The following is a 14172-nucleotide window of genomic DNA, read 5'->3' on the forward strand; positions in this document are numbered from 1 at the left end:
TTGCGGGTGTCAAACAACTATAGAGGGCCACAGATTGCCATAACAATCTGTAATCAGTCATTTGGGAATAAAAGTTTTCATGCTAAGCTGGTGTTTAATTCATTCTATAACAGCATTCAGTGCTGGCTGCCCTCCCTTGCTGATTTGGTTGAGGCTCAGCAGCCATTTTGTATTGGCAGCCAATTTATATAACTGCATTCCCAGACTTGTTTGGGGAGGTCTCTGGCTCAGTTGGGAGGTCAAACAACTATAGAGGGCCACAGATTGCCATAACAATCTGTAATCAGTCATTTTGGAATAAAATTTTCATGCTAAGCCAGGTTGGCCTGGACGTTTTTTGGGAGGGAGTCTGCAAATAAACGCAAGGGCAGCTGGTGCTTAATTCCCTTTATAACAGCATTCTGTGCTGGCTACCCTCCCTTACTATCAGTGTGGCAGCCATTTTTTATTATTATTATTATTTCCCCAGCCATTTATTATTCTCACATTGTCAGCCTTATTGAGAGGATGTCTGTGCTTCTACAAGGGGTGTCATACAATTTCAGGGGACCCCAGTTCCACATGTCAAGTGTTAATCAGCCATTTTCAAATTAATTTTTATGCTAAGCTGGGTCCAGTATGGATGATATTTGGAGGGGAGTCCACCGTTAAATACAAGGATGGCTGGTGACACAAACATATACATTCATTAATGTTGGGATGGGTGATATATTATGCAATTCAAGTTTGTTCTGTTCCGTATGGCCTTTGTTTTTTGGAGCACATCCTTATAATAGGAACTATCATTTACTCAGTTAAAGTAATTGCTAATAGCTCCAAAGAAAGGAATAGAGGGAGAAGGGCCCTGCCCCCAAAGAGGATGATAGTGATAAAGATATTCATTGGGATTCAGTGCTATCCAGGTTGCAGGCTTTGGAAGCTGAGAGGGTGGAATATGTTCCAAATGCATCTTCTGGGCATATGTCAGCTGTGATGTTGGAACAAAAGAGATTATTTAACAAAGTTTGCTCTCGTCTTACTCCCCTTGAGCAGTTACAAGCCCAAGATGAGGGTTCTTCGCAGTCAATGTGTCAGGAGGCTTCCAGAGGGTGAGCGAACTACAGTGGATGGTAATGTTTCAGACATTTCACCAGGTGAGGAACTTGAGCAACAGTTTCTTTCATCACTGGTCACTTGACCACGGGGTCCAGGCCAGTTGCAGGCTGTATCACAGCCTAACCCCATACCTGGGACTTCCATGGCTACAGGGGTGCCATCTTCCCCTTCTGCTAGGCCTACACAAGGTGAGCGCTTGCATAGTGGACATCTGGTCCAGAAAACGCCTATTTTGTCTTCCTTTCATGGTTCAGGACCAACAAGCCAACAACAGAAACTGTTATGCTGGGAGTTTGGCTCACAGGGTGTCTGTAACCGAAAGCCCTGTAGGTTTAAGCATGAATGCTCATTGTGTGGAGGGAATGAATCCTTTAATAACTGCACCCTGATAAGGGGACAAATGGGACATAAGGACCAAGATACGAGAAAGGTAGGTGGCCCTGCCACCCCTGCTACAAAAGGGACCTAGCTCATTAGATGCTGATACCCTCTCTATTTGGCTGAAACGTTATCCCATCAGAGAGGCTGCATTGTTCTTGTTAAAAGGTTTTACTTATGGTTTGAAGATCCCCTTTTTGTGTTATATTCGCCCCCCTTTCTGGCTCCTAACTTAAAATTAGTTAGGCAAATGGGAGACCTGGCATATAAATGATAATCAAGGAAGTTCCGAAGATAGGTTGATTGGACTCTTCCAGGAACCTCCTGTTCCAGACCTGTGGGTCTCTCCATTGGGATAGTCCCTAAGAAGACACTGGGGAAATTCCAGCTTTGACATCATCTTTCTTTTACCAAGAGAGACTGTGTTAAGGATGCCATTCCACACCAATTGGCTACTGTTAAATATATCTCTTTGGCACTTCCATGAGGGAAGTCAACAAATACGGATTGAAAGCAGAGTTGGCAAAATGTGATATTCAGCTTTTCTCCTGTTGCCAGTTCACCCAGGCAAATTTGATTGATTAGGTTTTAGTTTTGGTGGTACATTTTATATGGATCTGACACTTCCTATGGGGTGCTGAATGTCTTGTTCAAATTTTCAAATGTTTAGCACATTTTTGAAATGGGTGTTTAAGACCAAATTGGGCTTAAAAGGGGTTATACATTATTTAGATGATTTCCTGTTCATGGGGGCATCTAGCTCTGGACAGTATCTCCAATTACTACAGTGTTTTGAAACATTAGCTGGAGAGTTGGGGGTTCCTTTCTCACCAAAGTAAGACAGAGGGACATGCCAATAGTTTACCTTCCTAGGTAAAATTATAGATATGGTTAACCAATGCTGGTAGAGGGTCAACTGCTTTGCTTCCCTTAGAAAGGCAACACTAAGGGAATTTCAAGAGCTCATTGGCCACTTTAATTTCAACTTTAGGGTTGTGGCCCCAGGTAGGGCCTTCTTAAGATGTCTCTGTGATGCCTTTGGTGGGATTTCACACCCTTACCATAAGACAAGGTTGATGCAAACTATCCACCATTTGATCTATTCTTAGATAAGTTCAGTGGTATAACCATTTGGAGAGAGGTTAAGAAGCTAGATGCCCAGCTACATATTTTCTATAATACAGGTTCAATAGGCTTTCTAGTCCACTTTTTGAAAAGATGGTATGCCCACAGGTGGCCTGTGCAATAATTAGAATCAGATATTACTTTAGACTTAACATTCTTGCAATTGTTCCCCATTTTAGTTGTCGTACATTTATGGACAAGTGAGTTGGCCAACTCTGGTGTGACAACATGGTGTTTGTACAAGTAGTGAGTTCACTGACCTCTAGATCACATAAAGTCATGAGATTAAAATGTGCATTCACATTGCATTGCTTGTCGCATAACATTCTCTTCGCAGCCTCCCTGGAATTGATAATGAGATTCCTGATTCTATTTCTTGTATGCAGATGGAGCGATTCAGGCAACTAGCTCCAGAGGTGGCAGATTCTCTACACCAGAGGTGGCAGATTCTCTACACCAGAGGTGGCAGATTCTCTACACCTGATGCTAACGGACATATGGAATATTGGCAGGGAAAATTAGTTCTGGCTTTGGGATTGTCATTGACGCCTGCATCAAAGAAAACCTGTGTTGGGGCGGCCAATGAATTTATGACAGTCCAAAGATGCTCAGGGTTGGCTGACCGGTACCCTGTGTCTGTTATACATTTCTTACAGTTTTGTGTGTCCTTACATGATAAAGGATTAACAGTTTTGTCTAGACAGAACAGGCTTTCGGCTATAACCTTTTGGCTACAGCCATGGTACTTCAAGTGATTTTAGGATACATAAGCTACTGGAATGATGGTACAGGGAAGCTATAATAACTAAGGACCCACACAAGCTTCTGTCACCCAATACTTTAAAGGGTCTCAGTGTTATTTGGCCATCTCTATCCACTTCCTCTTATAAGGCAATGCTTTTCCATGCAGCCGCACTAAATGCCTTTTTTGGCAGGCTGAGGATAAGCGAGCTAGTGGTAGCTTCAAGACAAGATTTCTCCAATAAGGCCCTGTTATTTCAAGATGTTACTCTATCCGAGCAGTCTATTTTCCTTTTTATCCATTCCTCCAAATCAGACCAGGCAAAAAATGACAAGGTGCTGCAACTACTATCATTCAGTGATAAATAGCTCTGTCCTGTTAGAGCTTTAGACAAATTCCTACAAGTTAAAGGACATACCCCTGGCCCTTTGTTATGCTATTTGGATGGGCTACCAATCACCAGGTTCCAGTTTTGTTCAGTTCCAGAAAGAATATTAAATTGTTTATGCTTTAACGGAGTTGTATTTGCCACATACTCCTTTTGTATAGGGGCTGCATCTACAGTGGCTGCCTTGGGCGTACATCAACGAGATATGCAGAAGATCGGTCGATGAAATCTCAGGTCTATGGGTCATGTTTGCGACCTCTGACTTATTGATGGTGTTTTTGTATGATCTGTTTCAGATGCAGTACACCCTGTGATGAGACACCATGTGTGGATCTGCGGACACATCATGGTGTTCTGTGTGGTCCGCCAAGCCAGGAGGTGCCATTTTGGAAGCCAGCTGGGGCTATCAGATAAGGCCATTGTTGAATGGAAAGAAAAACGTGTCCTGTGGTGGCACGGGCTACTGTCTTTGGCGAAGGCCAGTTTCTGCTCCCTCTTGTTTTGGAGATACATTTGGGAGGCAATGATTTGGTTTTGTTTAATGGCAGGGCCCTTCTTTGTCAAGCCATTCATGACATGCGGTGCATTCATGAGAGATGGCATTTTGTTATGCTGTTAGAGTCGGCAAAGCTGCCACACCAAGTTTGGGGCGGTGGAGGTGATCCACGCCTTTACAATAGGGCCTGTAAAAGGGCCAACAATAAGATCTGCAAGGCTATGAATGGAGGACTGGGTTTCTACCTGGTTCACGATGATATCATGTTGCTTAAGCCTGAGCTCTACTGAGCGGATGGCATCCACGTTTTTGAAGTGGGGAACCAGCTCTTTCTTCGAGATCTGCAAGCAGGGGTTTTGGCTGTTTGGCCAGCCTTGTGGGGGATAGGGGCTAAGCGGACGCTTGCCCCTTATCTGTGGCATAGGCGGGGGGAGATAGATGTTTCGGTGAACACCTCGGCACCCTCCTAAAGGGTGAAGCTAGGTCTCTGGAAATCACGTTTAGGTCTTGCGAGTAAACGTGAAGGGAAAGAGACTTGCCTTGGGGCTGGCTTGAGATTTAAACCCTCACTTAAGTCTGGCGAGTTAAGTGGGGGAGTCTTGGGTTGGCCTTCCGGATGCCGGCCGGGGAGCAACCCAAAGTATGGATTGCCCTTGGGGCACAGGTGTTTTCGCCCTTTGGAAGCTGGGGAATTGGTCTTGGAGCAGACCATCTGCCAGCTGTTCCTACACAAGGTTCTCCCCCCTGGTTTTTTGCAGTTCTCGAAGAAATAAGTTTAAATAAGTTGAGTTAAATAAAGTTGCCCATTGTATAACCCAGTTCTCTGTGTCTGGTCTCATTATTAATGAGTTGGTCAGCAATGCTTCTCCCCGACCATTTGGGCTGGGGAGGAGATTTTGCTGGCCTCTCATTAGAGACCAGCATGTTAAAGGAAAACAGCATGCTCTGCTGGCTGTTGGGAGAGGAGGGGGCGGGGTTTAGCTTGCTTGGGGCTTCCCTGCCCAAACTCCTCTCACTTGGCTTCAAACGCTGGCCCACCCTCCCACCTCGACATCAGTGTGAAAATTAATTCTGGTCGCCTCGGGGCCGGGTAGGAATTTTCTCCCCTTTCCAAGGGTTTTTTCGCCTACCCCACACTGTTGGTTGAGGACTTTGACAATTGGCATGGGTGTGGTCATAAATAGGTTCCACGCATAGGCGGGGGGAGATAGATGTTTCGGTGAACACCTCGGCACCCTCCTAAAGGGTGAAGCTAGGTCTCTGGAAATCACGTTTAGGTCTTGCGAGTAAACGTGAAGGGAAAGAGACTTGCCTTGGGGCTGGCTTGAGATTTAAACCCTCACTTAAGTCTGGCGAGTTAAGTGGGGGAGTCTTGGGTTGGCCTTCCGGATGCCGGCCGGGGAGCAACCCAAAGTATGGATTGCCCTTGGGGCACAGGTGTTTTCGCCCTTTGGAAGCTGGGGAATTGGTCTTGGAGCAGACCATCTGCCAGCTGTTCCTACACAAGGTTCTCCCCCCTGGTTTTTTGCAGTTCTCGAAGAAATAAGTTTAAATAAGTTGAGTTAAATAAAGTTGCCCATTGTATAACCCAGTTCTCTGTGTCTGGTCTCATTATTAATGAGTTGGTCAGCAATACATTAATTTGTACATTACTGTGTGGGCTGTCTCCTAGATTTGGCCAAAATAATACTGCTATTATTCACTTCACAGAATATGTTTTGTTTTATTATATGTAATTGCTGACCATTACTTTGCACTCCATTTTTCAACATGCAAGAACAGAGATCAATTGTGCTGATAGATATGCCAGTAAATCCATTGCTAAGCAAAATATTTGCCTACAGTGGGGGCTGGTAGCTTCCATGTCAATGGTGTTTATCACACTATACTCTTATAGTGCTACTATTCCACTTTGACTGCTCTAGCTGCCTCCTGTTGCATTCTGGGATTTGCAGTTTTAAGGAGGGGTATTTAGAATTCTCAGATAGAGAAGTTCTCTGCCTGAGAATTCTAAATACTCCTCCTTAAAACTGCCAATACCAGAATGCAACAGGAGGCAGCTAGAGCAGTCAAAGTGGAATAGTAGCACTATAAGAGTATAGTGTGATAAACATCAATGAGAAGATGAACCCACTCAGAATTGTACTCCATATTTTTAACATGTAGTGCTATTCAAGCTACTGAGACTTGTATAGCTCCTTTAAAGTTTTGGCCCAAACCAGGAGTGGATTCACCATCCCATTAATATGGACATAGTAAAGTGATATGAATAGTAAAGTGATACTTTATAGTAAAGTGATATGAATGTTTTATTTTGTTTCAGTTTTCAAAATATGTGCTACAATGTGCTACAATGTGATTTCCAATTGCACAAAAGTCCCCCCACCATGAAAAAAGTTTTTGATGCTTCATATTTTCTTTTGAATTTCCTGTCTTTTCAGTTTCCTTGGGTATTGTTTTTGAGCTTATATTATTGTTGTTAGGGAAGAAGAATGCTTTATCCCCTCCTTTAATCTTTCCATCACTCTGCAAATGCCCATCTTCCTCATCTGTTAAAAAATTGGAGGGGAGGTACCTTGAATTTTCTTCCCATGGGCTTTAAATAAAGTTCAAGAAACTCATGATGCTGCAGGGTGATGAAATGCAATGAAAGATGGGGACAGAGGAACACAGAGATCGATGGCCATAACTTGCTTTTTAAAAACAAACAAACAAACAAATAAACAAATAAATAAATGTCCCAGGGGTTTATACAATAGCTGTAAAAGCATTTCTCAACTGAAAATGTAATACAGATTATAGGGGAATATTTTTTAGTACTACAGCATTATGATGTTATGAAGGTTCTAATATCCAGCTGGGATATCAGAAAGCTGTATCTGAAGCTTCTTCACTTCGGGTGTCCTGCTATCTAAAGGATATTCTAGAACTGTAATTGGGAATCTACAACTGTTGAAACTATTCTGTGACTGAAATATTAATTCTCTCTTGCTATTGGCTATAGTGGTTGGTTTGATGAGTCCAGTAACATTTGGAGGGCCACAAGACTCCATCCACTTATGAAGTATCAAGTAGTACTATTCTCCTTTAAAACTATCCAGTGTTTGCAAGTGATTAAAGCTTTAAGGCTTTCTGTCTATCTAGTATTTTTGAGAGTTCCTGCACAGAGACAAATAAGTAGGATAACTTTTTTAACTAGTTTTCTTAATTAAATATGTATGTTAGTGAAACAAGTTAGTCAGAATTAGTGCAAGACTGGCCTAAATACCCTAAAGGGACCAGACCCCATGTAACCTTGGAAGTTAGATTAAAGCCAGACCTAGTTAGTACTTAGATGGGAGATCACCAATGAAAATCAGGGGTTGTAGGTTTTGTTTCAGAGGAAGAAAGTGGAAAAACCACCTCTGAGTATTTCTTGCCTAAAAGAAACCCTATGAAATTCATGGGGTTGCTATATGTTGACAGTCAGTTTGAAGGTGTGCATACACACACACAGACACACACACACACATAATGCAAGAGTTGGGCAATCTGACCCTTGTCATTACAGTTATCTACTGTAGCAAGACAGATGAAGGGCTGTCCTCTGTAACACACACACACACACACACCCATTGTGTGCTCATGCCTCCATTTGTCATGATTCTGGACATCTGAAAGTTGGCAGACCTGCTATATTTGCAGTAAAAATTAATTGATACAAGACAGAACCAAGATAGAGTCACACATTAGGATAAAAACAGGAAGGAAGGAACAGGATGGAAGAACTATTGGCAGAAGAAACCATGTAAAACAGAGGAAGAGAAAGTGTACCATGCAGATATTGTTGGACTGCAGCTTTCATCAGCCCTAGCCAGTATATCCAATGATGAGATCTGCTGGGAGCTGTAGTCCAGCTATAGCTGGATGGCTACTTGTTTCCCATTAGTGATAAAGCTTATTACAGAGATATATGCTTGCTGTGAACATTACAAACATCTCTTGACTCAACAAAATCTGCAGCGCTGACTGTATGAACATCAGCCGGTAGTCTGTTTGAGCTACTTAGTTAAGTATACCTGACTACTTAACTAAATAACCTCTCCTGGCATGGAACCTCCCCTGCTCCTTTCCAACCTGATGGAAATGCCATTTCTTATTGCTCAGTCACTGGTGGAATAGACTTCATACAGCTGATGCCAGCTAACGTGGGTTGGTGGTGAGGTGGGAGTTATGCTCGTGGCAATAATGTCTTAGTAGCAATCAGAGATGTGACTTAGTAGTTTCAGAGATGTGTCTTCATTCCTTCATTACTCCTCTTCCCATTGAATGCTAAAACAGATTAACACAGCTATTCCTTTGAAAATTACTACTGTGTAAGCTTATCTTCTTGCTCAACCCACATTGACCATGCAGGGGATCAGTGACTGTCATTGCTCATTTGGCATGTAGTTAAAACCCTGCAGTGATGTAACAAAGCAAGCTGTGTTCTTATAACCTGAAATCGTTCAATTCTGTGTATTTGCATGTAATATAATTTATGATCTTACACCAGAATTTACATCAGAATATAGAGATCGTACATCAGACCTTCCCAAGCAGTTTTGAAAGAAAGAAATGAAGAAAGAAAAAAGCCACTGAAAAGGTAATTAGCAAACTGAAGTTGAGCACTGTATCAATGACTCAAAGATTTCTGCTCTTTTGTTCATGTTTTCCAACTGTCTTCATCCCCTTTTGCTCTATGACTCATGCCTGGTCTGCTTGCTCTGTTTTTTTTTTTTTCCTTTAAACATATTTTATCCTGCATTCCATGAGTCATGCCCAATGCATCTAATAAGCATGAATAAATACCAAAAAGGATCAGTAAAACAATCAAAACGGTTAAAAATGATACCAGAAGCTAACAAATTCTAGAACAACAAACCATAAATGAGACGGACTGAGATGCAACAAAAGAGAAGGTAAAATATTAATAAAACAGCATAAGCAGCAAGAGTAACAGGTCAAAAAGTGCAGAATCTTAAAACCACAGATAGGGAACTTTTTTTTTTTCATGGGTTGTATTTTTTTGGTGGAAATCTAACAGGGGCTGGAATCCTGGTCTTTAGTCCCAGGATTTCTATCAATTGCTGAATCAATACATTGATTCTGTTGCTCCACTTTGGTCTAAACTAGGAATAGGATTTAAGCCAAAGGCTACATTCTGGCATTAGACATCTAATTTAATTTTCATCATCTCAGTGATAGATTTCACTTTTCTCTTACACTTTGGAGATGATGTAGGTGTCCATGAGGATACCTGTCAAGCAGAGCATATAAGGTGTATGCATATGAGGAGGGGAGAAATGAAAGTTGATCAGAGGGTGATGGATGTAGAAAAGATTTTTCTCTTTAAAAAAAAAGCAAAGCAATCAATTAATTTTAAGGGTGTCCACTTGTTTTTGAACTGTATTTTATTAATTAGTCTTCTCTTTGTTCTCTGTGACCTTTCTTCTTTATAACTGTGTGAATTCTTCAGGGACATTAATTATTTATTGATAAAAAGCAGTGGGAACATGCTTTTAGTTTCACCCCATAGCTGTACTGCTCCTTTCACGTTATACTTATGTGCCTTCCACTGGCATATGTAGTATATTTGACATCCAGTGTGGATCACTTTTTAATGACCCCTCCCATCTTTCCTTCAACAGCCTTTTCCAAGTTTGGCAGAGCTGCTGGCTAGGTAGGAAAGTGAGATGACTCACTTTTCCAGTTGGCCAACAGAGCTGTCAGATCCAGAACACACTGCTTCACACCAGGAGCAGTGAGCTGCTCCTGCTGCCCCATAGCCTTTCTGTGTCTGGCAGAACTGCTGGACAGGTGAGAAAAGGAAGAGACTTGCTTTCTCTCCAAGCCAGCAAAGATGCCAGACATGGAAGGCACACCTGAACACCAGCATATTGGATGACATCCCTCTCTGAGGTGTCACCTGGTGCAGTCCATACTCCCTTTCACCGCCTAGTGGTGCCTTTGATGCCTTCTCACACAGTTTAGAACTCTGCTTATGCAAAGTTCTGGATCATACAGGAAGATGCGGATTTCTTACTCAGATGTATTACAGAGAGCCCAGTAATGGACACAGGAGCAATGTGACTGAAGAACAGGCCTAAATATATGGACCTGCCTTCCTTTTCATAATGAATAACTTACTAGCACTATTACATCTTCTATTTAAAAACAACAACATCTCACTCCTCATCAATTATAGGAATGATGAGCAAAGGACATATTTCAAAATCTATATTGTCATTAAACTTCATCATAAACATAGCAATAAAAAACCCTCATTTTATTGGTCTGCTTCCGTGGGCTTCTCCAATCTATTTTAAAAACAAAGAAACACTTTTTGCATAGAAAACAGCATTTTTTCTTCAGGAAATAGTACTTTTTGTACAGACAATATTTCTGCGCATGAACATTATTTTCTATGCAGGAGAGAGTAACTTTATTGTTAAAAGCTAAAAGCAATCACAATTTCTATGCAAAATAATAATAATAATAATAATAATAGCAGTAACAACAACAATGTTGTTTTCTCTGCAGAAAATGATGTTTTCTGTGACAAACAAAGGCATTTGTGCATTTTGCACAGAGTATTTCCTGACCTTTAAAGATTCTTCCCCATCATTCTCTTTTCCCATTTCCAGTTCCATCCCTATTGCCTGGAGAAAACATTTTGTTTTGAAAGCTAGTATTGAGATTTTTGTGCCTTGTTGGTTGATTCTGTGCCTTGTAAGTGTTACTACAATAAGAAATTTTGAAACTATCATAAATAATAATCAATTCACATATCTTACCAAAAGTAACAAATGGTGAAGTAGCAGGTAAAAAAGCCTGTGTGGTGAAAAAAAAAAAGAACCCACACTAATTTCTTATGCATTTTGAAGCATTATTATAATGATGCCTTTGACAGGAGAATTCCACTGAAGGGGTCTGGTTTAGGAAAGTTGGAAATCAGTGAAGGAAATCTGAGGACTTCAGACTCTCCATCCTAATTTAATTGTCAATTATAAATCCTTTCACTGTGGTCACAGTAATGTACTGCACAATGCTGCAGTTCTATTTAAGCCATGAGATTTCAGCCAGAGCTGTATTTGGTTTCTTTCTGAAACTTAATCAAGCCTTGATTTACTCCATCTCACATCAAACAGTGCAACCTTGTCTTTTATTGGATGAGTAGTAACAGTATGCAAGTCTCTAGCAAGAAAGGACAGTTTCTTTGACACAAGAAACAATGCGGCTAAAGTATTCATTCCAATTAACTGTGAACTAGTATGCCTTTATTGCACACTAATTGAAAACACCCTATGGAAACAGCATCTTCAGTGGAAGGACTTAATTGCCCTCAGTCAGTGGGATTAGCAAGCTGGCCAGATTTATTTTACAAACTGTACTATTTAATTTAAGTAAAACAAAGGTACTCATGATTACTTCTCATCATTAGTTATATACTAAATGACTTCTGTGCATTGTGTGTGTGTGTGTGTGTATGCATTTTTGGTGTTAGTTACCTTTTTTGATCATTGTGACCCTGTGAATGAGATGTCTCCACGCCCCCCTATTCTCTATGTCCCTGCTCAGGTCCTGCAGGCTCAGGCCCATGATCTGCCTGATTGAGTCTATCTATCTGGCATGTGATCTTCATCTCTTTCTACTTCTCTCACCTCCCCCAGCATCATTATCTTTACTAATGAGTCCTGCCTTCTCATTATGTGGCTGAAGTATAATAACCTCAATTTAGTCATCTTGACTTTCAGGGATAGTTCTGGCTTGATATGTTCTAGGATATATTTATTTGGCTTTTTAGCTGTCCATAGTATCCTCAGCACTCTTCTACAGCACCACATCTCAGATGAATTAATTTTCTTTCTGCTTTCTTCACTGTCCAGCTCTCACAACTATACAATGGCTTGAATGATTCTAACTTTAGTGTTAAGCTCTATATCTTTTCACTTTGTGTGGCGCAAAAATAATTTAAATACCTGATTTCCAGGTGTCATATGTCACAGGTAGCATGACCAGTATATAGGGATAATGGGAATTGTCATTAAAAAACATTTGTGAAGGCAGAAGTTCTTCACTCCTAGTTTGCAGGGTCTGCTTGTGTGTGTTTTCCAAATAACTGCAGTGGCTCCACTGTGGATGGAGGCTACACTGTGGGGGGCATGAAACCAGGCTTACAAATTAGACTAGAAAACTCACTAGCCTGCATATATACACACAAAACCAGTTTATCCTGCTAAGATCTTAGTGGACAGGAGATGGAGGATACAACCCCCTGCTGTTGCCAATTGCATTTCTTTGCTGGGCATAGAAAATAAGTTGTCTTTACTCCTCTGGAACCCTGCTTGGTTTCTTCACTAGGTTCAAAGGAGTGACAAAAAACTTCATACATCCTCTGCCAGACTGCCAGAACACCTGCACAGAATTCTATTTACTTGCCTGCATGCAGTTCCTTATCAGTTATGGCTACCTGCTAATACAAATTCAATGCTGAACTAAATGTTTTCTCTGCACAATTTTTTAAACTAACAGCAACCATAGCGGACATACCAGGAATCTGCATTATCACAACATTAGGATCAACATCAGAACATAGGGAGTGTGTGTGAATATATATGTTGTGTATCCTTTTTCCTTGCTTCATTTTCGTAGAGAATCTTACCAGCATCCAGACAATAATTTGCTCCCAAAAGAGAGCACACAATTTTCAATATGAAAATGATCTTAGACATTTCAACCCCAGTGCAAACCATTGTGCTCTTGGCTTGATAAATGCACATGCAGTTCAGAATACTGTGTTCTAAGCACAGATGCTGCTTACTAGAGCAGTCCTATACCTGGTAAATAAATGTATGCATTAATTCTCATGTGAAGAAAGGTTTGTATTGTGATTTTTTATTTTTATTTTTTGCTTCCATTTGAGCGGGTTTGTTAAAGAACAAAGCAAGATCTACTGGTGGTGGGCCATTCATTTCCATGTTAACCCAGTGCATGCTCTGAACTATTTTAATTAAATGAGAGATTTGGCAAAGTTGGAATGCTGCAAAATACAGTTCAAGGTCAGGCATTGCTAGCCCCCTTGTTTGGAAGAGAGGTACCATGTGAATTTCCTGAATCTTGGTCTCTTACAGTTAAAAGTAAATGTATTGATGAGATTTTGCCAAAGTTTGAGTTTTGTCTACGGTGGTTGAAGTGGGATAGTTTGGAATAGAAATGACAGGAGAGGGACAATAAACATTTTAAAGAGATCTATTCTGCCTTGAATAGAGAGTTTTAATCTCTTCCATTCTAGTGTTTTAGAGATCAAGTAGTGTTTTCGTTATTTTGATGTAGTTTCTGGGGATTACCTGATTGAAATCTTTTGTAATGGTGATTCCTAGGTAAGTAAATCTGAGGGTTTAAACTGGAGATTGGCATCTTTTTAAATGTCTAATTGGTTTACATTAGCAATGTTGAGATATAGCAATTTAGATTTTGAATAGTTAATTCAGAAACCTGCAAAAGTATTAAAGGAGTTTAATGTGGTGCATAGGGACTTAATAATAATAATAATAAAATTTTTATTTATATACCGCCCTTCCATCAGATCAGGGCGGTTTACAGCAGTTAAAATACAATAAGCAATGAACATTAAAATCATACAAGAATTACATAAAACATAAAAACAAAAAACAAAAGGCCCCCAGGTTAGCCAATCCCGTTGCCAGTGCGGGGGGGGGGGGCTATGGGACCTTATTCAGGGAATGCTATCCCAAACAGGTAGGTCTTCAAGTCCCGTCTGAATTGGGCCAGGGAGGTAGCTGAGCGGAGCTCTATGGGCAGCATGTTCCAAAGGGCCGGGGCGGCGATGGAAAATGTCCTCCTGGTAGTGGAGACAAACCTCGCCCCGGGAACCCTAAGTAATTGCTGCCCAGATGTTCTGAGGGT

The 14172-nt window shown here is 41.0% G+C and overlaps 1 long non-coding RNA gene across 1 annotated transcript; it reads left to right on the forward strand.

Annotated features, from left to right (window-relative positions):
• Positions 1–439: 439 nt before the first annotated feature.
• On the forward strand, positions 440–5038 carry LOC149317168 (uncharacterized). Its single transcript, XR_016280593.1, has 2 exons — positions 440–1133; positions 2985–5038. It is a non-coding gene; the product is annotated as an uncharacterized LOC149317168 (long non-coding RNA).
• The last annotated feature ends 9134 nt before the right edge of the window (positions 5039–14172 follow it).

This window comes from Sceloporus occidentalis, unplaced genomic scaffold, assembly GCF_023333645.1.
Source record: "Sceloporus occidentalis isolate IW3139 unplaced genomic scaffold, rSceOcc1.0.p SCAF_3, whole genome shotgun sequence".
NCBI classification, from domain to species: domain Eukaryota; kingdom Metazoa; phylum Chordata; class Lepidosauria; order Squamata; family Phrynosomatidae; genus Sceloporus; species Sceloporus occidentalis.